The 26,350-nt window shown below is 43.0% G+C and overlaps 1 protein-coding gene and 1 long non-coding RNA gene across 2 annotated transcripts in view; one reads left to right on the top strand and one right to left on the bottom strand.

Moving 5' to 3' along the window:
• LOC128145502 (uncharacterized) overlaps positions 1–26,350 on the bottom strand; it is a 188,940-nt gene that overhangs the window by 40,488 nt on the left and 122,102 nt on the right. The window contains exon 5 of the long non-coding RNA XR_008236495.1: positions 17,924–18,018. This is a non-coding gene — a long non-coding RNA (uncharacterized LOC128145502). The remainder of the gene's footprint in view (positions 1–17,923; positions 18,019–26,350) is intronic.
• The window catches only part of HIC2 (HIC ZBTB transcriptional repressor 2), a 74,906-nt gene that overhangs the window by 1,015 nt on the left and 47,541 nt on the right, over positions 1–26,350 (top strand). The gene's annotated exons all lie outside the window — the stretch shown is intronic.

The raw sequence follows: 26,350 nt of genomic DNA on the forward strand, positions 1-26,350 counted from the left end.
GCCCCACCGAGCAGCCCCTGCCCTACCGGGACCGCGGTGAACTTTTGCCCTGGCTCCCCCCTTCCCCGCCGCCCCCCTCGGCCGTTCGGGATCGCGGAGGGAAGGACCCGCCGGCTCCGCTCGCTCTGCCCGTCGCTGCGGGTCTCTGGCTTTTGTTACGGCACCGTCTCGGACGCAATGGACGGAGCGCAGGATCGCGCACCCTCCCGCGGCCGGGGGCTCGCAGGACCCTGCCCGCCCGGCTTTGTGCCCCCGGAGGAAATGCGCGCTTCCCCGGCCCCGCCAGCCAGGCGCAGAGCTGTCCACCCACTTTAAAAAAAAAAAAAAAAAAAAAAAATTAAATCGCACGTCCAGCCTGGCAATATTGTTGCCGAGGCGCGTAACACTGTAATTCAGGGGGCCGGGAGGGCTGATCGCTGCCCGCGGCTGCCCGGTCCCGGGCGAACGGGGCCGCGGAGCGCCGCGGAGACGGGCCGGGCCGGGCCGGGCTCTACATCCCCAGGCGCGGCGGTGCCGGTGCCAGCTCGGCGGCGGGGGGAGCCGGGCTTTTTTTTTTTTGGTTTTGTTTTTGTTTTTTTTCTGGTCGCATTTAAAAGCAAAGCCAAGCCGGCGGGGGGAGTGGGGGTGGGGGCAGGCTGCGTGCGCGGCCCCCTGCGCGGTGCGCGGCCCGGGGAGCCCCGCGGGCGCGCAGGGCGGCCGCGGTGCCCGCAAGCGCCCGGCCCGCTCCCGGCCCCTTTTGTATGGGGCGAGAGCCGGCGGGAGAAGTCAATTATTGACTTCTGCTTGGACTGGTCCCAGGTGGAAGTGGGCACCGCGGCGAGCGGGCGGCTCTCGGCGCGCCCCCCGCGCTTCCCCGTTATCGCGGCCGCCAGCCGCGCTCCTCCGGGGCGCTTCGCGGCCGCTGGCCACCGCGCCCGGCCCCGCCGCCGCCCGGGCGCTGCTTCCCGGCGTGTTGACACCCGGGGATTTGGTGGCTCGAAACTTTCTGCGGCGAAATCCGCAGCCTTCGAAAACTCGGGCTGCCTCGGCGCTTCGAGAGGCGGGTAACTTCGCGTTCAGGATCTGCGAGCGGGGCGGGTGTATACCTTGACATCAAATTAATGAATTATATATGAAACCAAGTGTTTTAGCAGACGGTTGCCGAAATCGCCCTGCATGCTACTTAGCTGTTAGAATAAATCTGAGAGAGCAGACAGAAACCCGTGAAGAAGAGCATCAAAATTAACATTCTGCTAATACGCTGTCCTTTGACCGAAACTGGTTTAAATTTATTGCGGAATGCTGTTTATATTTGAATGGCTCCCATGTTTTTCCACAAATTAAAGGGGAAAACAATATGCAATAGTCACTTTCATTGGAAAATGTCAGAACTATGAGCAGATGTTTGCTGTGCTTGATAAATACAGTGTATAAACAACTAGTATTTCAAGATGACTTATTACTATTTTTTATGACTCAGAACTATTGTATATACTACAGCAGCTCTGGAGAGAAAGCTGCAAATGACTCCTTAGGATTTCACAGCAAATCTACACGGAGAAAATGACATATGGAAAGAAAATTGACTTATTTCCACAACTGCAAGTGGCCTCCTTTTTGCGCCTTTTCATTAGCAATCTAATCCTAAAAGCATTAGGAGCAATTATTTGCAGTGGTGCCTGACATTCTAGGTCTAATTATTTAAATCAGTTTAACTTTTGATGGTTGACCCATTAGGTCAAATCTGTGTGCCCTTTGTTATATTTATTTAAAAAAAAAAAAGGAGGGGAGGGGGGTCTTCAAACTTGCCACCTGCTACTGACATATCATTTTAGCTCTGGAGGAGATCAGCATTAAGAATAAGCAACCTCTTACATTTGTTACTTTCCATTCTAACACGGGTAAGGAAACCCCGCAGAAGTGTCTTGTTCTTTCGCATCTAAAATCCGTTGCTTAATCGCGGCAGACTTGCTTGGCCGCGGGGGTGTAAGCAGGAGGAATGGGAGAATCTGAGGATATAGAAGGTTTTTCTTATGTCATGCTTCCTAATCTACGTGAAATGCAGATGAGATGCACATACATAAAAGGGACGATTTTTCAGCGTTTGGGGGAAAAGCTTCTTCCAAGGATCTGGGAGAGCTCTAAATCTTTAATGCATAAAGAAATAGCTCACGTTAGTATTCACATACGTTGCTGGGCGGAATGACTTATGGATGTGTAGATAGTAATAAGTATCGCAAGATGCTTGAAGCACTTGGTATCACGTGATACACTGGAGTGTCAGTGCTGAATTGTTTGGCAGAAGCCAATGTGTGACAAGGGGTGGGGGGAGAGAGGAGAGAAAGAGAAGGTGAGAGGCCTTATTCCAGGAGAGTACATGTTCAATTTATTTTGATTAGTCATTTAAAACAACTAGAACACAACCTAATGCTAATCAGTTTGGCTGTGTAATGGACTGAAACTCCCTAAAACACCCACTGCAGCCCCAAATTGGTGGTCACAGCATGAAATTTGAAGTTGTGAACAGCAGATCTTGCAATGAGAGTTCTTGTTTTCTAGCGTCTTTACAGCCCATAGTAATTAAGAACTGTCAAACATAAACTCTATGTTGTGCATTCCTTTGACCTTGTACGTGGCTATTCTTTGAGCTCCTGCTACTGTCTTTGGTGATAGATGTAGGGAAACAGGATAATGTTTGAAAACCGAGGTGCATTTGCCTTCGTATCAGAACTCCTGTTTGTGCTGACTGTAGCATTTACTGTCTCATCCAGTCTGATGGACATATTGTAGCCTGATAGGCAGAGGTATTGGTATGATGAGGTTGTCATGTCTTCTCTACAGAAAACCAAGTTTCCCCATCCCCTAACCAAATCTGACTGATAAAGTGTACGAACAAAACTGCAGTTTCTGACAACATCCGGGGGAGAACGGTGCCACAAAGCAGCATTTCAGCGCAGCAGCAAATGTGGTCTTGGAGTGGGAGAAAGCAGAATCACATTTGTGACACAGCCATTATACTGGCTGTATTGTGACAGGTGAAGCTCAATGGGAAGGGGGACCATTTCAGCATCAGCGGACATGCCTACCCTGCTGGGCTTGGAGAAAAATTAACAGGGCTCAGCTGTGGGACTGCAACAACAGAGTGTCGACCCAACCATAAGCAGGAGAATATATTTTAAAAAATAAAGATGACTTCTCCTTTGGCTTGGTGTGGATCGAACACCAGTCATTAAACCACTGGGCTGCTTAAACTGGTTTTTATCTTGCTGTAGTGTCGGGAGCAAGGACAATGCATTGCAATAGAAATTTCACTCTGCTGCGCAGTAGCTCATTGGCAAAGCAACTGCATTGGTTTGTTCAGGTCTTTTTTAATCGGCGGTGACAGTGTGCTTACTTCTCTCAAAAGCAGCAGAAACAATGTAAAAAAAAAGTGTTCCTGAGAGTTGTATTTTCTTGTTCAGTTAGCATCTCCAGGTTCCAACAGGATGCCAATTTTAAGCTGGGTTTCTTTCCTTGAAGTGTATGCGTATTACAAGCTAGCTGTCCAAACTTGTAAGTTACTCATGCTTCTTGTTTGTAATTCCTGGAAAGAAAATTCACCCTCCAGTGCTGGCTCCCACAAAACAAGGAAGAAATGAAACAGTGAGGTCAATCCTGAATTTTAAGCCGATATAAAATGGGTTGTTACAATAGCTGTAAGGAGGAGACAACAACAGTGCAATAGCTGTACCTGCTGTAAGTGACAGGTGGGAGAAATTTTGTTCTTTTTCATCTGTGTTTGGATGACGGCCCAGTGCTGGCCACAAACTGCAATCCAGGATTAATCCTCACATAGTGTTTTCTTTCTATATATCAGATTTCTCATTTTGTTAATAAGCACAGCCTAGCATGCACTTCAAGTCAGCTGTTCTGGAGTGGAAGCAACAGGGTTTTGCATTATTGAAATGACGGCTCTCATGCTTTCCTAGAGCCCGTATTGTTTGACCAGGGCAGGGCGGAGGGTGATCCTTGTAATCACAAATCCTAAACAGGGGTTCTAGTTACTGATTTTACTTAATGGAAAGGGGTGGGGAATCTAGTTTATCCAGGATTACATATGTACTATATCACATTTTCTGATGTGCACACCGCGGATTTGAAGGGGCTAAAGAGTGATCTTTTAAACTGAAAACCTCAAGCAAGTATTTGGAAATGGACCTATGTGGGAAACTTCCTTCAGCACTGGGTCTTTTGCTAATGTAGAAAAGACAAACTGCTGAGCTCTCCTGTAGAAAGCGTCAGAAGACACATGCACTGACAGCTAAGCTGGGAGAGGCAGGGTCCTAGTCTTCACCTGGCAATAAGAAGAGTTTAGAGAAGGGCAAGGAGTTTCCTGCTCAAAACTGTTGTCAGGGGCTGCTCTCCCAGTAAAAACGGCCCTGAAAACAGGGTGTACTTCTTCCTTCTGTTGCTAAATGTTCTGAGAGATCTATGCAGGCACTAGGAACAACTCCCTCTCATTCTTTCAGCTTTAGATACCGGATGGAAAACCTTGCCAATGTTGTCCTCACCCAGGTTCTGGATGGGAGGTAGAAAGCATTTCATGTCAGTACGCTGGCCTGAGGCATTCGCTGTCCTTCAGTCTCTTGGGTAAAGGAAGAGGGGGTAGCTTTCAATAATATATCAGTTTGCCCTATCTGCTCCCTTCCCCCACTGAACCAAATAGTACGCAAGATAAAATTGTCTTCAAATCGGTCTTTTGCCATGAGTTTTAAAAGAGGTACATGACGGACTGACTGGGGAAGAGGCCTCATGTGGCAAACAACCCTACATGCTGGGCTAGTCCCATTCATTCCTGGGCTTATTTAAGATGACAGGGGTGTACAGCAGATTCCTTCCCCTAAATATGTGCTCATTTTCCGTTGTATAAAGAACCATTCAGGGTGTGGATTCAGTTTTCCAGGAGTCATATAAAGACACTGCCATGTAGGACTCCACTTACTGCATTTCCATCTGCTGTCAAGATGCCAGCAGCCAGTTTGACAGTTTGGAAATCTTTTCTCTTGTCCGATAAAGAACAGAATAGAGTAATTGGCATTGCCAATTTTAACTGAGAATTGAAATCAGCCAACAAGAAACCTTATTTTCAAGCTTGTTAGTTTGTCTACGTGGTAGTTACTCTCCAGTGGAAAGACTGGATCTCACTGGTTTGTACCTATTAAAACCTGTTGATGTGCAACTAAAAATAACTTTAAAATGCTAAACCTGAGTATTTTGAAGTGTTAAATAAAAATATTTGGAAAATATTTTCTTATCAAAATATTTTCTGATGACCTCCTGAGGTCCCTTCCTATATGACTTATTCTGTGATTCTTATTCAGCTCCATTTTAAATGCAAAGCAAAGGAAATGTTCTTTGTGCAAAAGGGAATTGATTATTTTCTAGTTATGCTGCTCTTTTATGAGTTTAGAATTAGGAGATATTAGTCTCTGACACCTAGTTTTAATTTGGAGGGTAGTAAGCTTTCCTGCCTTTCTGCCCTTCCTCAAATCTCAATTGCTTTCTCCAGTCTGAAAGAACTAGTTATTGAACCAACACTGAGAAAACCATCCTCTCTGTCCCTTTACAAGAGGGTCCTGATGCAAAAGGTTAGTTAACTGCCCAGGACAGGATGAAACAATAAAGCAGTGGCTTTCTCTGTTTAGGGATTGATTTTCCTACTTTCCTCAAAACTTCACTAGCAAACACATACATTGAAGATCAACTTTTTTTTAAACAAGACCTATTTAAAAGAAGGTTTGAAATTATGCCAGTGTATAGTGAGACTTGAACTTGTGCTGTTTTTATTTAATGTTGTTTCCACTACCCCTGGAAGGGTGAGGTGCTTTGTTATTCCTAGTTTCTGTTTACCCTTACAAAGTATTCAGAATGGTCCTCATGTGGAACTTTTTGCATCAAACTTCTCGAGTCCTTGAAAAAGGCTCTTTGTTCATTTTCTAGGCAGTTCAAATGCTCTTTGATAATGTGATATTAGTGACATGATTATGCCCAGTCTTCAAAGAAAAATGTGGATGTCCTTCTAGGCAGGAAAAATATCTACCAAAGTTGTAGATGGCAGGGAATCTGCTAAAAAATATAGATGTGCGTGCACATCTATGAAGTGTACATAGCCAGAACCGTAGTACCAAAATACTCAATAAAAGGAATTTTGGCATGAGAGTGAGAGTTGTCTTGTAATTCTTCAGATGTCAGCAGACTGATGTTTGGCTGAGAGTGTTTTAAAAGTAATGTAACTTACTACTCAAAAAGTTTTACCCAGAAAACTTAGTTATAAGTACTTAGCGTTATAAATTGGTGCAGTGGTTGAATGTATGCACGCATTTAATTCTTCTGGGTGAGCTGGGTTCAGTTTCTATCACTGATTTAAATTTTCCATGCTATGGTCATGAAGGAAGTTAAGCAACTTAAGTTTTCTTCATCTTTAAAGTATGGAGAATACAATGTCCTTGGTTTGTCTTGTATATTTATCTTATAAATGCTCATCATATTTAAAAGTTTGCACAACGGGACCCTGACCTTAGCAAGGGCCTGTAACTGCTGTCATCATACACATAATTCTAATAAAGCTTCAAAATGGTAAAGTTGCCAAAGGACTAACGCTTTAGTATTATGCAAAACCCATGGCGGGGGAGGAAGAATAGAGATGTTTGCCCTCCAGTCCTCCAGAAATGCTACATTTCTTAGTCTCCACTGTAGTTTATCAAACAAGGCTTTCAAAATTGTAATGAAAATTGAAACATGCCAGCTATAAAAATTATTCACTTTTTGGTGCAGCACTGAAAATATTAACAAGACTATATTCCCCCACAGTGAACACTGGGGTTTTTTGGAAGGTCTGTTTTGCACTGCCAGTCTCTTCCTGGGAATAAATAAATGCCTCTAAATAATCCCCTTCAGGATGTGCGGAGCAGCAGCTTGTACTTTTTTGTCTTTCCTCCCTGGGTTGCATGGTGCAGTGCCAGTGCACCGTGTGACGCAACAGTCTTGGAAATTCTTGGAAAAGCACTTCCGTTTGCTCTAGGTAAAAATTGTGTTGGCAGCAAAACTGACTCTGCTGTTTACAAGCTGGCAGCATTCTTAAGCGAACTCCAAGAAAAGTATTTTAATGTATGCGGTTCTGCATATCCATCCCAGATGCAGAGGTGTTTGAGACTGTTGGCCTGTTATTATGGGTGGTGTGTCTGGAGAAGGAATGTCTTGAGCATTTCCCCAAGTGTGGACCTCTTTTTAGTAGTTGTAGTCAGCTGGCTTATCCCAGTTGTGCTGGGTCTCCCAGTTTCTGGTTGCTACTTTTAAGTGATGGGTTTAATTGCCGTAGTGATATTCCTTAGCTCCTGAGTGATGAAAAAAATGACCTGAGTGCGGAGAGAGGACTATAAGCCATTATCTTCATTCTGACAATCTCTATTTTGGTGGCTAAAACAAAGACTTGAGTATGAGAATTTGTTTGCCACTGATTTGTTGTTTGATTCTGGAAAAATCATTTAATCTGTCTGTACCTCTCTATCTCTAGCTGCGTAAGGGCATGATGTTTTGAAGATGGGCTGAATTTCCATTAGCATTTAATGAACAGTAAATAACAATAGTAGCCACTATTGTCTAATATTTCACCCTGTTAATTGTGCAAGAGGATTTCAAGCTGAATGCTGTACTAATAATTCAGTGTCTTGCAAGTGGAACCAAATGCAGAGAAAACTAGTACATTTGATAGTGCTGTAGTACTGGAAATCATGCTGTTATTTAAAAGCTGCATGGAGGTGTAACTAGCAATAGAGGACAGTCATGAAAGGAAAATATATGTTAAGGGTCCTGCTGGAACAGTGATCACTGGAATATGGAATTAGAATATTTGCCTATCCAGCAAAGAGATCCTTTCCACCCAAGGATCTCAAAATGCTTTCATAATTAGTAATCTGTGACTTACAGCTGTGTCTCTGGCATCTTCATGTAACATTTTTCGAGATGTTTATATGACTTTCTGAAAGCCGCACAAGGATTCTTCCATAACAGAACAGAAGCCATGGCCATAGCCAGACAAATCAGCTTCCACTCCCAGTAGACGCAAATGACTGATTAAGCACCCCAGTTTCTCTCTTTCACTTGTAATAAATAAACAAAATCTCCCTCTCCCTTCCAAATTTTGAGAGTTCATATGAAATGAGACCTGGGCTACATGACACCAGCAGTACCGTTTCAAAAGACTTATCAGTAGTTTTCTACTTAATACCCAGAGCATCTAATACCATACGCCAGAGGCTTGGGATGTCCCCCATCCTTGAACTGGTTGGACAAGAAAGGGGGAAAGGAGTCCAGGTGAGTCCAAGCAAGTTTCCATGTGCATCTACTCTGCCATTATTCAGAATATTTTCCTATTTGTGCTCGCTTCCTCCGTGGTTACACATGGACCCATGCTACCTCTGTGTCTGTCTAAAACAGCTTGGATTGTACCCTCACCAAAAAGCAAAAAAACCCCCCAGCCCCAAAGCACACCCCCTAAGCCTTCTTGGAGCAAAAGCAAACAAAGCACATCCCCTTTTGAGGTGGAGGGGAAGCTGCTTCATTACAATGGCTTTGACCATCAAAAGTGGTGAGTGGGAGGGTATCTGACAGCGTTAGCTCTGTAGATTGACTGGCTGGGGTCACGTTTTTGTAAGTGAGAAGGTAGCAGCTGTCCTTTGTGGCATGCAGGATGCAGCATTTCAGGGGAACTTGCAGATTTTTTTTCCATAAGAACTGCTCCATGCTGTGCCATGCTGCTGTCCCACCCCTCCCTCTTCTGTGCCTTGGGTGGGGAGAAGGGGCTGGGTGCCCATCAGGAATGCTTGCACTGGCACGGGGAAAGCAAGTCTGCCTCTACTAAACTTACACGTTACTGGAGACTAATCAATCGAGTTTGTTGCTTTAATTTTGTTTTCGGTTCCCAGTTTTTTAAATCTTTAGGGAAGAAAGGATAGCAGCATCTCGAGTGAAGTCAGTGTAATGCCAGGGTGTGGGATTTCCACAATTCAGTGCCTATCTTACTATTTTTTAACAAAATGCTTGAAATTAAAGAAGCGAAGACATAGTATGAACATGGTGGTTTTGCAATAAAATAAAAAAATGAACAGTGCAAACTGGTTGTTGGTCAGATCACAGTCTTCAGGGGAAACTGTCTCTAATAGATGTCATTGTAAGGGTAATGCTGCACTTGGCACCAAAAATTAGATTTAATGCCATAAATGGAGATAAAGCACACTGCAGCTGACAATATACTTCCAGACCATGTCCCTGGCTAAAGAGCTTGCAATGCAAGGCACAAATAGGTGCAGTATAGATAACTGACTGGGGGGGTCAGATTCTGCAAATGCTTACTCAGGCACTTTGCTTGAACTCAGTGTGACTGCCGGAGTAGGAGCTTGCACAATCCAGCCTGAGGAGTGGGGCTGGAGCCTTCTAGCTGTTGGGTAAAACAGAACTGCTTGGGGGGGTTTGTTTATTTTTCAAGTGCCTGGTGAGGCGGGCTTTAAGTAAAAGCCCGCTTCCGACCCTGACTTGCATGCCTGTTTATTTGCTGTAATCACCTGTAACCTCGAATTGCAAAACTCCTGTGGATACGCTAGTGATGCCTTTGTAAAGTTTTCCTAGCAAAAATTCAACTGGATTTTAAAAGCACATGCTTCTTTCAAAACGCTTAGCTATAAAGTTCAGTCCTGCCAGCCTGGTGGGCTGAGAACATTTCAGAAAAGGTCAGAGGGCCACATCGAATACTATGGGTCCAATTTCCCAGGCTGATTTGTTGCCTGAACTCTTTGAAGGGAGCAGAGCACCTGCAAATCCCCTTCTGGGGATTCCCTTAAAATGTGGGGAAGCCTCCAACAGGTGTGTGGAGCTGGCATGGCCTTGGCCCAAGGTGGGGAGAGGTGTGGCTGGAACACGTCTGAACCTGCACTTGGGCTGGAGCAGGGAATCAAAGAGGCTGTAAGTGGTAGCTGTTCTCAGCTCCTCTCCTTCCCGTGAGCGTAGGGAAGGGATGCTAACCTTCACCAGGCAGAGTTCAGTAAGCTATTCTCTGCTTTTCTGCAGCCTGTTAGGAAGTAGGCAGTGGGCAAGGGAGTTGCAGCTGCTTGTTCCCCCCCTCTGAGAGGCAGCGGGTTGGCTGCCGGGGCAGATGCTGACTAATTGTATCAGGAAAGAAGTGGGAGGTGATAGAGCTGATTCAGATCCCTGGTTTAAAAATCCTGAGCCTGGCTGAGTGAATGCCTGATTAATGTATTTTCTTCTCAGATTAATTTGCTCTGAGGTCACAGTTCAGAGGCTCAAGAGAAAACAGGCAAGATATTACCAGTCTTGCTGGATGTGTGTCACACGCTCACTGCCTAGGTACTCTCTGCGTAAAAGGCTTTGACAAAGTGAAGTCCCAGATAGACTGCGGTACTACCGTGTCAGAGAAGGCTCTGGCTGGGATGCCTGCTTGGGTAGGGGTTTGAATCTTTCTTTTTCTTAGGAGGCAGTTCATTGGCTGGCATTAAAAAGTTATGGGTCATTGGATCTTCTTCATGAGACCTTTCTGACTTATTTTAAAAACTTAATGTTTAAGGGATAAACAAAGCATTTCTTTTGCTTTCATTGAAAAGAGCGTAAGCACTTCATCTTGAGTAGGAAAGAAGAGCACGATTATTCATATGAAATGAGTCTCTACAGTGAATGACTGACCAAAAAAAGTCCAACTGGAAGAGTACATCCATTCTACTGAGGGCAACAGACTTTTTAATTTTGTTCATCCCCAGAAGTCTTAGAGAAAAATGTTTTCTCCTTCCTGCTGCTTCTCAGAGGATTTGGCAGAAAGAAATCTACCTCCTTTCCAATCTAGTTTTTAGAATGTATTTGCTCTTTAAGAACAAGTCAGCACAGTAATCCTGTTTAATGTTAACCGCTATGAAATATGGTGTTAACTTTTTAGGCCTATAGTAGCAGGAAATGGGATTTAAGATTTTTATCCTTGAGTACAGAAGAGTTTAGGAGCAGGATTTAAAAAAAAAAAATTCCTTACAATCCTCTCTCTATTTCCATAGACTAATCTTTCAATTCATCTCATTCGTCTATATGCAATTTGGTGTATGATTTTAACCATGACAGTCATTAAATGCAACTTGACACTTCAGATCCCTGTGCTGGCTTCAACTTTTAGTCCATAGTGTCTGCTTATTTCAATTTATGCTTTGGTTGTCTAACCTGTTGGATTCTTTGCTTCCTCCAGAATCCTCAGTTGTGCACATACTTGCTTTTTCCAACCATTTCTACATATTTGCTATATCACTGTAATCTCTTCATTCTCTGGGCTGTGCCTATTCCTATCTGTTTTCTCTGTCTCTTTCCACACATACTTCGCACGATTTTTTGGGCTGTCCTTCATAAATATAACAGTATTTTCTTCACTGTAAGCTACTCCAGAACTTCAGAGAGTGACTGAATAGTCTAGGGTTACATCCATGCAAGTGTTGGTGTAGCATCTGTTTGTGTATGAAGACTCTCTTTAGAATAAGATCTGTGTTTCAAAACTCTGCAAACATCCTTCCTATTATAATACTTGAAGGCCACTTGGCACAAATCTTTTTTTTCCTGACTTGTATGAAACTGATATCCCAGTAAATAAGAAAGTATCATTGCAGATGCTTTTACGGACAGGGAAAATGAGAAACATCTACTGTGACTTGCAGGAAAATCTTCTGGCTGTTCTACTGATGATGTCCTTCCACTTCCCTTAGTATACTTTTTAATGTTCGACTAATTCTTCTGGAGCAGAAGAGTCATATGATAAAGTTCTAAGGAATATTCCAAAAAAGACAAACTTGAATGTGTTGTTGCTTTGTCTTGCTAGATACCAGTGGTTAGACTGAAGCGTCTAGTTGTACAATTCCCACTTGTTCTTGACCTCAAACCTCCGGCCTGTGTCAAAGTCTTGCTTTCCAGAACTGCATGCCCTGATGTCTAGAGGAAACTTGTGACTGATGGAAGCTTTGATACCAAATGCTCTCAAATCCTACTGAAATCAGTAGGTTGAGGGTGCTCATTGCTAAGATCAGGCCCAACAGCTAAGATGCAATTTGCAGGTCAGATCTCTCCTGCAGTTGGGTCACAGAGCCTTGGAGAGAAGCAGTAGATATTCTCATTCCCTGCCATGGACAGTCTCGAGCTTTCTCATTAAATTGATCATTATTTATTATACACATACATATGCAGTCTTTCTCTAATTTAAATATATGTGAATAATACCAGACACGAGTGTTCCTGTGTGGAATAACTGAACTCAGTTACGCTTGGTGTTCAGTTACAACAGGAAAAAAGGGGTTTTGGTACTTAGTGCTGAATAGCAGAGGCCAACTCATCAAGTTTTTCCATTGCAAAAATGCTATGTCTGAATTTCTTAAATAGTGTGTGTCTATAATAGGCCCAGAGACATGACAGCACAAGTGGAGCACATGAAGGGGAAGACACAGGACATGAATTTTTCTGCAGGTTTTAACAAAGCCAGAATCTTCCGTGCCCTCTGCTCTGCCACACAGAACAAAAGCCCCAGGGGGGTTGTTTCTAAAGTCATCTGAGAGCTGCCAGCACAAAATGAAAGCCCTAAGGGTTTCTCCAGTCGTTGAAGGGGCATCCACAGCTTATAAATGTGAAAATGCAACTGAGCTGCACTTTGAAAGTGAGAGGACAGTGGCCTGGCACAGTCACTGGGGAGTCACTGAACAGTCAAGACTGACACAATGTGGAACTCATGAATTTGTGCTTAAACAAGTCATTTGTTTAACCAGTATGTGACTTACTGCATGCTGGTGGCTGTTGCTCCCCACATCCCGAATGTTCTTCTACCACCTTCCCTGTGTCTGCGCATAAGTCAGCTCCCCTTTGGGGACACTTGATGTGGCACAAAGCCTGCTGAAAAATCCCAAAGTCACGCTTCATTTCAGACCTATGCATGTGGGATGCCTGGCTTTAACAAGTAACATGAGTTTTCCTCTGCTGTCTTCTAAGAGGAACTGCCCACCTCTGTGTCTGGTGGCAAGGGTCTGCATGGCCTGTGTGAGGAGCAGCACGAGTCTGCTCCCGTTTTGGCTCCATCATACAGATATGCAAGCCTTGGAAGTGAGTGATGTTGCTTTCCCCAGAGGCCTCAGCATGCAGCTCACCCTGAGCGAGCAGGGCAGAATGCGCTGTAGGAGGGAGCTGGAGGGCAGTGTGGGCAATGCAGGGGTTCTCGCCCCTGGCTGGCTGAATCCCCAGCAGGCAGAGCTGCCGCATGGCCACCGTCACGGACAGTTGCACCTGATGTGTGGGAGTTACTTGGCACCTTGTGGATGTAGTTTCCCATTGATTTTTGGTGGAATTGATTTATAGAGCTATTTAATGGAATTGATTCTTTTTACAACTTTTTTCCCCTCTTAAAGACCAATTGTTTTTCTTGAGTGATGGCTACAAGTTTGTGTTTATGTATTAACATGCTTATGCACCCGCAGTCCCAGCTGTGCTCTTTCCACTCGCACTGCAAAAGAAAGTCTCAATCTCAAATGCCATCTTAAATTTTAATATTATATTTGATGTATGACCTGGAATAAATTAAACGTGCTAGAACTTGCAAGATGAAATCCTAGTGGTGGGTATAACCACAAAGCAGTGTTCTATTAAGCCAAGGACTGTTGAGAATGTCTGTTGTGGTTGTGTCTGGGTTACGAGTGGCTCCCTTTGGTTTAGTGTAGGTGGATATTTTTATTCTGCCTGGCTTGTGAACAAGGGGATGAAAATTCAGAATTTACCTACAAGAAGCATAAGACTCTGCTGAGTTTTCCTTTACAAGCCCATAGGTAGGAACCGCATTTTTATTCTAAACCCAATATTTTTATTGTACTTAATGTCTTTCATTGATTGTCACTCCAAAGTGGCTTGTATTAAGAAAATATGATATTCTGTACCTGGAGGAATACTATGAGAAAGAGTGAATATAATAATTCTCTGTTATTGTTTTGCACTTTGCAGGTCAGTTCTGTCAGTAAGTTTAACTTGCAAATTTGTGTTGTGGTTTTGGGTTTCTTTCTTATTTCCTTCCTTTCTGTCTTTCTCCTTTCAAGAAGCACCAAAATAAATTTGGGCAGGATCCTAGCTCTGGGTGGGACTCTGGAGCAGATACTATGCCACCCAAATTTCCAGATCAGAGAGACTTAACATACGTGCTGAAGGCTTAGGATTCAGCTAACAACTGCCTGTCAGGATACAATGAAATAAATAATCTCTGAAACAGTCAGCACCCAAGTCATACAAGGTATTAGTAATCCAAAAGTACCTCCCTGAATGGCAATGTGAAACAAACAGGACATCAACCACCACAGTTGTTCTGTGTGATCCCTGTGTGAAATTTAGCTAAGCAATTTGGCAGCTGTATGTAGTACTAACTGGAGCTTCAAGTGGTGGTCTGCTGTAGCCCTAAGCATAGTACATTTGGGTAACCTAGTTAACACCAGAGAAGTGACAGAGATAGAGTCAGCACTAGCCAACATCCTATTTTAATAGAAAGCTCTCAACTTCATGACTGCTTATCAAAACTTCCACCCTTGGCCAGCTATAATCTGTAGCCATCTAAAAACTGTTGAGAATCCAGCAGGGCCCCCTACTGTGCATTTAACTTATACTGTGAGTTTAACAGGATGGCCAAGAATAATATCATTAGTATGCTGAATGTGCAACTGCTGAAGAAGTGGGTTGTACATGCGAACAAAGCTTAGCAGGAAAACTGTAGATGGTACGTGCATGATGCAGAGCAGATAATAGCAGTTTATCCGGTTGTCTTATATCTACAACTCTAAATCCCACATACCATTAATTTTGGAAAAGGACTCCAAATGTAAGCAAATCGCTCTGACCCAGATATTAAACTGGTAAAGGAACTTGAATTCACATGCAAGACAATATGGGCCCTTTTGCAAAACATGGTATTTAGATGTGGCTTGCTTAGAGAAGCTTCCAACAACAATCAACCTTCAGCATGTGTCCCAGAAGACAGCAAAGACTTTATTCAACATCTTAGTGATCCTAAATGGCAGTCTTTGAGAAGGAAAACTATATCATTACTTTGTAAATTAAACCTGCAGCAGTTGAATTATACTGTAGTTTTACAGAGGTGTTTTATATACCACAGCCACATTGTAAACTAGATTTTGTTTGCTTGGAATTACACTAGTGATTTGTAGTCTGTCTCTGACAGATGTGTATGTGTCTCTCTCTAACCATCACATGCCCTAAGCAATTATGCAGAGTTAACAAAAACTAGAGAAGGCAACTGCTCTTATCTGTCTTGCCCCATGCCAAGTCTTTGCCTTCCAGTCTCTGCTGGGAAATAGTAGAAATTCCAGGCATTCTTTGGAAGGGAGAGAGTTAAGTTTAAAGAGAAGGGTATCTTGTCTTTCACCACTACTGGGGTGGAAAGATTTTAACTGTGCCTGCTCCCTAGAGGTGCTTCATTATGGGTGTGATGATATGGCCTTGGCATGTCCTTGTGGGATAGGTTGGACATTAAGGACCTGTATTGCCAAGGTTCTTCTGTCATATGGACAGATTCTGGCATCGTGATTCTTAGGACATCAGAAAAAAGCATTTACATGAGACTATGAGATTTCGTAGTTGGTGTTATGTAGATTGGTCTATAGCAAAGTCTTTATATAAAAGCATCATTTGGCTTAGGGACTGCAGACCCCTAAGGCTCTCACTGGGTGCTGTACAAGCACAAGCTCTTCCCGGAAGAATGTCACAGTCTAAATGGACAGTATAGGCAAAAGGTGAGAAAGGAAGCAGAGACACAAAGAGATGCATTATTCAGCCAAGGTGGTGTGACAGATGGAGAGAACTAGGAGGAGAACCTAAATTCCTTCAGTTCCAGTTTACTTCGCTACCAGAACAGACTACTATTATTATAGCACACTTTTTTGCATCCTTACTCTTCCAACTAAATTAACTTTCCTTGCCTCAAGGACTGACACAGTCCCTGTACAGTCTTCTGGTGTATTTTAGCTATTCCAGAGAACTGGAACAACAAGCACGCAAACAAGTTACTGCACACTGACTGATCATTGCTTACTCTCTGCGTGTGAGGCTTTAGCTCATGGCAGTGAAAGGTAACCAGATAAAACAGCTTTGTGCCCAGGACAAACCCAGCCACACAAGTAGAATTTGCTTCTGGATTTGCACAGCTACATCTCAGTCTTGCTAGTTCTGGAGATGCCCAGCTTTTGTTTCAGTCTCTGGGTTCCTGGTGCTGTGCACAAATGGGTGTAAGGCTAGGCAGTGCTAATGCCACATCAGTCTGCCCTAGCTCCATTTTGGGCATGCATGTGCATCCTACCTGGACTGTGAGCTATAGCCAGCTCTCCCATTAAGCCGTGATGGTGTAAGTTGTTCTTGACTGTGTAACTTCAAAAAAGCAACATCTAAGTCCTACCAGACTAAGTCTGACCTCTGGCCACCTACTCTCAGAACATAGAATGGACCCTGTTTGTTATGAGCCTCCTTGAGACAAAGTGGCGGTAAGAGGAAACAAATGCAACTTCCTGCTGCCCTGTACTCTGCCCTGGCTCCATAGGATGGTTTTATCAGAAAGCTCCTGTCGTTGCCCATTCTAATCTTGCTAGTGTTTTAAATTCCTTGCCAGACTCCTGTCTTGCTAAGAGTTCGAGGGATTGCATTTCTGTAGTGCTTGGACTCAGAAAGGTACGAGATGGAAACAAATATTCCTGCTCCAGAAGACAGTAAACAGGACCAAACAGTTACTTACTCTTTGTGTGTTGCCTTGGTAAATTTAAAGACTTCCGTGTATTAAATCATGCAATAGCAAATTCCTTACAAAAAATAAAATGCCTGTAATCAGATAATGGTTGCTCTGGTGCGAGCGGTAACATGGCATTGAATATCTCTTGGTTTGACTTCCACAGTTCAGGGGTGAGGGGAACTGGAATGGTGTTTACTGAGCCAATAAACTTCTCACTAAACATAATTCATGGGCTCTAGCTGGCTAATAACCAGGACCTCAATGCTCTAACAGTTGGCCCCATACATTTTAAAACAAAGCTTTATTTGAAGTGAAAACTTTAAGAAAAATAAACTTTAGGATTTAGTGGCCTCTAATATTATCCACCTCCACAGGCCATGAGAGATCTCATAACTAGAGAGTGCATTTTTAAATATTTCTATTGCAGGCTCTTTGACCGATGCTGAAAGACTGCTTGCTCCAGAGATTGCCTCAGCATCACTTTTTGTTTGTTGTTTTCAAACTTCCAGGAATCCATACACTTCTTTTAAAATAGCACTGTGTGGGGATTTTTTTCCCAGTTTATGTTTAAAAGGAGTTTCTGCTGACCATTTGAGTGCTCTAGGCAGTCAGCATTTCTTCAGTTATAAGAATAAGGTGAAGAGCTGAAACAAGGCTTACTCTCTTTAAGATGGCATTTAAAAAATTATTTCCATAACCTTTCCTACAGTCCTAGTTTTTCTCTGGAGAGGAGAGATCTTCATCTGAACAGGTTTATTTAAACACATGCTAGACTATGTAGCAGGATTTCCCTTCCTTTCCTCATGAATGAAGACCTGTGCTTCTGCAAATTCACTCAAGGAGCGCTCCTCCTTGGAGCACTACAGAACTTAAGATTTGGATTGGTTTCAGATCTCCATCATTTCCCTGTGTGTAGAAGAGTATTCTTGTGTTCCATGTTTGTTTAGTTTCTCATGAATGAAATTTAAATTCTTAAAGAATCCCTAGCAATTCTCAGAGGGGCGTGTGTCAGTGGTGGTTCTGCTCTCCGGTGCACGTGTAATTTGTACTGGGAGCAAAGTAGTTCATTTTTAAGGACTGGAATCAGTTAATTTAGACTTCTGCTAATGGTTTTACCTTCTCTGGGAGACCTTGCCACTTTGTGCTTCAGCTTCTTCCTTGGACGGATGAAGAAACAACGCCTGCCTGCCTCCTGTCAGATGCTTTGAAGTCTGTAGATGAAAGATACCATATGAATGCAAAGTACTTGCCAGTTAATGTCAGCAAGTCATTTTGCTTGTACCTTGATGGAAAAAGCTTTATTGTAGGCTTACAATGAATGGATCTGCATATGCACCAGTAGTTCTTTCCCTTTTACTTAAATCTTTTGGAGAATTATATTGACTATCTCTCAGAAAGATAGAGGGAGGTTAAATAACAAGCAATAAAAGATTATCAGAGGAAATTTCTTGTCATGCGATACCTTAAAGATAATACTTAATAATATTTTGAAAAGGAAAGAAAATGACAGCTATGCACCCAGTCACAAGTAGTTCCTGCTAAATACTATCTCATTCTCTGTCTTTCAGGGATTATTTTCTGATGCAGAGCTAAGCCTAGTTCCATCAATGCATAGAGAAGTTCTATTATTATACACTGATTTGATAAGATAATATAATTAGTGTCTTGGTCCATTGATGCAGACCTCTACTGTCCAAAACCAACATTACGTTATTAAATCAATTCTTGTATTTGTTACAGTAATAAGTTAAAATAGCATTATTTAGATACCGCTTGTCCAAACTTAGATAAGTCATTCAACTATGTCTATGTTTGCTTACCCACAATCTTTTTCTGCTTTTAAAAAACAGCACAAATTCACTAGGTAGGTGTAGGCTTTGGATGTCCTGGCTTTTATTGTTTGGTGTGGCAAGGTCTTCCCTGTCAGTTATTTGTGTCTTGTCTGTGTGGCCCTGCCTTCCTTGCAGCAGATGGGCAGTAAGGAAATGAGGGCTCCAGTGGATAAATGCAGCAGCAGCAGCAGCAGCAGCTGCTTTCAAGAAGGGTATCCATGAAGCAGGTCACAAGTGAGATAGTGTCTGGGCAGCTAATCTGGACAGATATCTACTAGCAATTTCTACTGACACACAGCCTGGGAGACCTGGAATTGAGGGCTAAACTGGCACAGAGCCAAAGTCAACAGAGAGAAGAATTTTTAGGTAGAAAGGCAGGTCTAAGTTTCCTCAGATTACAGTTGTCTTGGAGAGCTTGGGAGCCTTCTGGCTCCAGAGAAGGAAGAAAGAGGCCTTGCCAAATGCCCATTTCAAGTATAAACACTATCGCAAGACCTTAGTTCATAGGATGATACAGGTACTTACTATTCTGCTGGAAGTGGGTTGACTTACTCAAAGGTTGCAGAGAATTGGTTTTGTAGGTAAATTTTGATGTGTTTTGCTTTTTTTTAGCTCTAGAGGCACAGATCCTATAGGACAATGACTGATTTAGCCTGATGAATGACTGATGCTGAGGGACCATTGTGTCTAGTGAGATTTTTTTTTTTTAAAATATTGCATTTTGTATTAACTTGGGCTGCAGACCACAATTCTGCTCTGTCCCCTGATTTTGTAACACATTTACTTGCATGGGAACATCCTGCTTCTGCCATGCATAAGGACTTCCAGGGTGAGAGCCAAGCCCCGCTCAGCTTTGTTCCCAAATTCTGCAGTGGAACACATAACTCTTTGAGAATGCAAAGGGCCAAGTTGTCCTGCTGTGTGCTCCTGGCGTGCTGCTGGCATGACTGCGCAGGGCCAGATGGAGAGGGAAGGCTATTTAACGGGGTTGTGCGTTATTGGAACTTGCCATCTAACATTCCTCGCTTTCCCCAGTGTGTTCTCCCCCTTCCAGGTTGGAATGCAGTAATTGCCATACCAGAAAGAAGCCATGATCTGTCTGTCTAGTCTGGCATCCTTTCTCCAAGAGAGGCAAACACCAGATGCTTGAGGGAAAGGTACAAGAACTCCTAAAACAAACAACTATGGAATAACTTGCCCATAGAGGAAGTTAGTGGTTGGCTTATGCCCTAAGGCGAGAGAGTTTCTAGCCTTTATTTGAGTGTTCTGTGTATCTGGGTATTCTCTATCATACACAACATACTTGCACTTAAGCCATTCTTGCTGCCTCCCTGCCTCTTGAATTGGGGACCAAGGCACTCCTCAGGCCAGCTGCACTGCCACGCACTGTGTTTGAATGGTCTCCAGTCTTGAACTATTGGAGGGACAGGGATAGCAAGGTGTGATATTGCTCCATAGTATGTTGCTGATATCGTTGCCTGTAGACCAGCAATCACTCTAGGCAGCTGTCATTCACATTTCCTGTTTATTTTGTTTGCTAGTTTTGATTGTCTGCTGGCTTTTCTTGATTGCCTGCTGTCAGCAGCTCAACCAAGGCCACCAGTAAGGGACCACTGAACCTCTATTGCGAGTCAAGATAAGAACTACTATCTAGTTCCCTCCCTCCTGGTGTTCTCCAGTGGCTAAATCTTTCATCACAAGCTGCACGTATGAACAGCGTGACCTGCCACATAGGAACATTGCTGGTAACTGGTATGAAATAGCCTCCAGCAACTGAAAGCAAGAGGGAGAGAGGCCTGGCTAGAAATGAGAAAGACCTCAAGCGATAACTTCATTCTCTGGTGCTGATGTAGAAGTCAATATTATGCAGGACCTGTGTTCACCTTGGGGACAAGGCAGGGGAGAGTGCTTTTTTAATTATGTATTGCTAATTCTTTCCCAACCAGCCAGCCTGGGATTTCCTTGCATTCTGAGGCAATGCTTTCATCTGTCTCCTGTTTAACAATCTTGACTTGCTTGAGAAGTTGGTTTTCCTTGTGGAAGATTGCACTGGAGCCAGAGTGTTGTTTACTTAATATCTATAATAAAAATTCTTTATCCTTTTTTTCCTTCCTTTCCTACTCAAAAAGGGGTGGCATGGAATGTAGGACGTATTTTGTGGGGGAAGATCTTTCGGGTTCAGCCTATTTAGTAACCACAGTTATCAGACTGCTCTCACTTCAAGTAGTTGTCAGTCTCCCTGAAGCTGGACTTCTATAGTCTATGGTTCTGATTTGCTTCAAGCTCTCCCAGCAATCCTAGGTAAACTGAAGCAGAGAGGCTAAGTCTCTTTTCCTAAATGACAGCTAGAAATTTACCCTTACTTGCCATTTCTCCTCTGCAAAATGAATTTTGCTGAGCCTTTTTGATGAAAAAAGGTTGTGTCCATGCAACTAGCTGAATTGTGGTGTTGTATGGCCCTTGATGAAGCTGTAAGAGGTCTGTACTGCTTAGGTAAGCTGGAAACATACCCAGTTGCTTACAAACAGCACAACAATCTCGCTGCTAAAACTTGAGAACTATCCTCTCTGTTAGGTGGTCGGAATAGTAGCTCATGGAAATGGTGGAGGCCAGATCTAGATCCAGGTCCATAAGGAGACTGTTGCACAGATGTAGCTGGGATCTTGTGTCTGTCTTTTCTGTATGTGAAGTAAGGCCATGTTTCTTACGTGCTGTTGACTTTTCTCATTTTTTATGATATCAATGTCCTTTTTCCTTCTGATATTTTCATTTTTAAACAACACATATGCTCTGGTAGATTGAAACAACGGCAAATGCAGAGCCAGAGGTAGGGGTTTTTTTAATGCAGCCTGAGATTTGTAGGCATGGATAATTAGAACAATTGATTTTATAATTTCAGTTAGTTTATTTTTAAGTGGGCGGGAAATGAATGTTCTTTAGCATGAAAGCAGGGACACTTCCTATGCCACATTCAACTCCAGCATAGCATGTAACTTCATCCTTTGTTCAACCCACTAATCCCTGCATGGGCATTCTTAGAATTAAAATGCTCTTAATTCAGTAAAATGAGATAAACCAAATTAAAGTTTCTTTTAATACTGAATGAGTGTGTCTGTACAGAGATATAATATAATATGGTTTAGCTAATTCACTTTAAGTTCACAACTTTAGTTAATCTGAATTAAGTTTCCCAAGTCCTGTGTGTGAAGACCTCTTTATTTAGAAAAAGTTGCTCTTGCGGAAAGAGCAATGGACTCAGCCCTGTCCTGAGGCATTCTTGTGTGCAGCTAGCTTTTTCAGAGAGAGAGTTTCTGGGCATTAGCAAATTGTCTACCACATCCTTTTCTCCTCTCAGAACGCCTCTGTGCCACCTCCTAATATTGAGGTTTCTGAACCATTACTCTGAGTAACTTGCTCTGTTTTTATTTGCTGTGCAGCTGAGGAAACAGTATTTCAGCAACTTGCGTCATTTCAGAACAGGGAAAGTTAAACTCATCCTAAAACCAGCCATGAGCATACCCTTTGATTTGAAAGGCCTGTCCAGTGAATGTTCACTGCCCAGGCCAGATACAGAGCAGGAAGCAGAATCTGGGATCTCTCTACAATAGCAAAGGTTTGTGCAGTAAAACCTGACTTGTGTTGCATTTAGATGGGAAAGCCAAACCATTAGCACAACTATCTTTTAGGATCGGAACTTGAGCTCAGAGACTTGCTCCTGGAAATATGGGCTTTTCTGCTTGGAAATGATCTTGTGGTCATGTTACACTTTTGTTATGAAAGGAGAAACTGGTCACATGGTCAAGTATACCCATTTAGGACTTTGACTGCAAGTTTCACCCAGTTCTGTTCATTGGACTGTTCTAATGGGAAATTATTCATAGAATCATTGTATTGTCTCATGGGCTGCTGTTTTTGCCAAAAGATCAGCTGGGGGGCTTCCCAGAAGAACTGAAGATCAGCTTCAGTTGGCTTCCTCTAAAATTTTTCAGTTGGAATTTCCAGTACCTTGATTGTGGATGTTATAAATAATGGGTAGGAGATAAGAGAGCAAAAATTATTTTCTTTCGCTCCCACTCTGAGTTGGAGTACAGAGGCAGGTAGACACAGGGGCGGTGGTTTTCTATGGGTCAGTTGATGAATTCATGTTCCTTCCACCCGGCAAAGTCATGCCTAACATGCCGAAGTCTCCAGAAGCCCTGAAAGCATCATGCACTGTGCGTGTGTACTATAAATAAACTTTTAAAAACATAATTTAAAAACACCTCTGGCAAAGCACATGCTTAACTGAAACTCGCCTGGTGAAGGTTGACTCAGGGGTGTAGGAAGAAGATTGGGGAAGGAGCAAGTGGGAGGAAATAAATGGAACCTGCTGTCAGAAAAAAGCCACTTGTTTGTAATTTTCAGGCTGTCCAAGCTCTTGGCATGTCAGCTTTGGGAGATCCCTAGTGACTTTCTGGATATTTGCCCTTGGCATCCATGTGTATGTGTGAACTCAGAATTCAGGTATTAACAATGCTGCATGAGCAGGTTTAGTCAACCTCCTAGAAAGGATCAGATGTCTTGGAATTATGGTTGATTCACCAGTTCTAGGAATCCAAATAGCTCCTGCTGACAGTCTCCAATCAATTAGACAGAATAATTTCAACAAGTCCTTTTAATGAATTTTCATGTGTCCAACCTGCAATTTAGATAGCTGCATCCCTTTATTTCAAATGGACAATACTTTTGATCAGCATAGAACCAGGGGCTGTTTGGGGAGATGGAACCCTGTTAGGGTAAATTCCCCTGTGTAGGTATATAATCTGCACTGCTGCTGTCTCAAAGCAGGGCTGGCTTACTTGCTTGATTTTTAAAGATGTATGAAAATATGATGCATCTTCGAGCCAGAAAAAGAAGGCTTCTACACCAAGGCCTCTTCAGATTGGCCACTAAAGGGTTAAACGCATTGCCCAGTTCTGAGGAAGCCTGTTCCAAGGAAGGCATTGACTGGAATAAGGTTTTGCTGCAGACACACACTGATGTGCTTGCAGCAAAGATTGCAGGCTTATCAGTAAAGATAAACATGCAAGGACTTCCAAAACGGTGTGTCCCTGCCACTTGTTTGGGATCCTTTTTCAGAGACCAAGAGAAAATACAAGATCTTCTCCAAGATAGATGCTACTTTGAAGAGGGCAGCCAGCAGACTTTGTAGAAACAGAGGCCATGTATTACTATGTGGTTTGGAACAGGTACAGGAGATATTAGTTTACCTGATTCAAAATAGTACTTGAGACCTTGCAGTATCATGTGGGGTTGGCTCCTTCCACTCAATCATCAGTCTTTTGCTGAGTGTCCAAACGCTGGACAATGCTGGGTTTTGTTGTCCTCACTTAGTTACTTGCCACAGGTAATTTCTGCATGCGGCTTTCTGCTGCCAAGCAATCTCCAGGCTTTACTACCCATTTGTTTGCCATTTCCCACAAATACTTTGAATGTTATTTTATTTTAATCCTGGTCCTGAGAGGAGGGGAATTGAGATAATGTTTCTTTAAAAGAATGGAATAAAAATGCACAGGATCAGCTACAGAATTTCTGGGCACAGAACAGACCTCTTGAGTTGTCTGCAAAAACAGTCACAATGGTAGTATTAGGTATAATTATGGTGTAGCCTTGTAAATAACAGATTTTTCTTTATATTTTCCTCTCTTCCTGCTTCTATCACCAAACACTGGAAAGCAGGAGATGCAGAAATCAAACACCTGGCTTCTTGAGGTCAAATGCCAAAAGTCTGCGTTGAAAAATGCAGAGATTATTCCAGATGGGTGAGGACTGGCACTTTCTTTCTGTCCAGGAAAGTCTGTGCCATTCTGAAATCTCAGCCTGGGTCCCTCTGTTTTGCCACCGAGTCTGATTGACACCTACATGTGTGTGGCCCTTTTACACAGGGGTGGACTTAAGTTTGAAAATCCGGACATTTTTGGACTGTGACAACAGTTGGTATGGTGTTTCAATCTGTATTTTAGTTTTTAGAAATTACATATATTATTTAAAAAGGGAGTGTAGCAACTTATTGCAAAAATCAGAGGAGAACCGTTTATAAAAACAATTTAAAAGTTTCTCTCAGTGGAATGAGTCTTTGAATGTGGAAAGAGGGACTTGTACAATTTCAAAAAAATCTCTTAAACTTGCAATGTGATAGATAAAGCTAGCTCTGAGAATGTGAAAATGTGGGCTCCATGTGCTAAAGCTATTTGAAAAGAGGTGTGAGTGAAGGGGCTGAGGTTGGTGTGAACGTCAGACTTCCTGCCTTCTGCACTTTCTGTGTCGCAGCTGTAGCACGTTCATAGTGTGGCACTTCTTTTAAAAGGGACTCTGAACTAACCCAGCCTTTCAGGAAAAGACTAGCTGCAGCCAGAAATTCTGGCCCATCGCAGGATGACAAGAGGAAGAGCTTTGTTACCAGCTTGTGTTTGATCTTAGCTGCTTTTTTTTCCTGCTCTCAGTAGCATGCTAATGATACCTGTGGGAGGTGAAAAATGGGTGAATTCCTGCTAGGGTGCGGACAAGTTCGCAGTTTAGTTCTTGTCCTCTTCTTCCCCTCTGGTAAACATTTTGGGGGCTGTCCCAGATACATAAAAAGGAACTTTTTCATAGAATAATTTTCTGTGTTACATCTGCTGAGGACTCTGAATCAGAAAGGCAGTAAGCAGTTGACTCAGTTTGTTTTGTCTCCTCTCCCCCTTTTCTTATGTTTAAAATTATGAGTATTTATGGGAAATGACTGGCTTGAAAGTCTAGGACAAGTCTGAGCTGCCCATAAGCCATTCCTTTGCTACAGTTCAGTTTTGCCTTGTTTATTTTAAAGTTTAAAGCTGAAATACCAAGTGCATCCTGAATTCCCATTCTGTTTCAAATGGCAGAGTTGCCAGTTTCACATTTCTTACATGTGATTCTCTACACATTACCCCACTCTTGGTATCACTGAATCCAGCAGGGTGGGTAAAGCTGCACCCTGGGTCAGAAGAACAGGGTGATGGTGAAACAGAAGGGTGCCAAACATGGAGGCAAATATGCCCCAGTTTCTGCTGCTGCCCAGGGAGAGGGTCTGCAAGTCTGCGATAAGGAATGGAAAGAGACCAAAAGGGATGGGTGGGCCCCCAAAGGCGGTGATCTGGATGCCAAAATATCTTGCTCCGGCTTTGCAAGGAGCAGCATGCAAGTGCTTCAGAGGGAGGGCTAGCTGTGGTTTGTGGTTTAGGGAGTTGACACAAATAGTCTCTGGACCCTTTTTTATGGGCCTGTGAAGCACTGTTCTGCCTGGGGAACCGGAGCCTGTCCTCCTTGGTGTAATCCTTTCTTGCTTAGCAGGTTCGAGGCTGTGCGCAGAGCAAGCAGTCATGGCTGTCTGTCAGAAAGGCTCCTAGCTTAAGAAGTAGGGTTTAGCATCCTACATAGTTCATGCTGTTAGAGTTAGATTAGGATGGACATGTCTGTAATTAAACACTTGGGTTTGCGTTTCTGTTTTTAAACTAGTTGTAAACCAGCAGTAAGTACTGTGGCAGGCAACCTGTGACAATGTTTCTGTGCCCAATAACTATGGACTAGGCTATTTCTTACTTCTTTCAGTAAGTGAACTGTGTAGCTTTTTTGTGGACAGAAAATCAGAACAGCGTGTTGACCTTCATTGCTGATCAACTTCAGTTGCACCCAGATGTAACTGAAAGCAGGTCTT

The sequence above is a fragment of the Harpia harpyja genome, chromosome 9 (genome assembly GCF_026419915.1).
Source record: "Harpia harpyja isolate bHarHar1 chromosome 9, bHarHar1 primary haplotype, whole genome shotgun sequence".
NCBI classification, from domain to species: Eukaryota; Metazoa; Chordata; class Aves; order Accipitriformes; family Accipitridae; genus Harpia; species Harpia harpyja.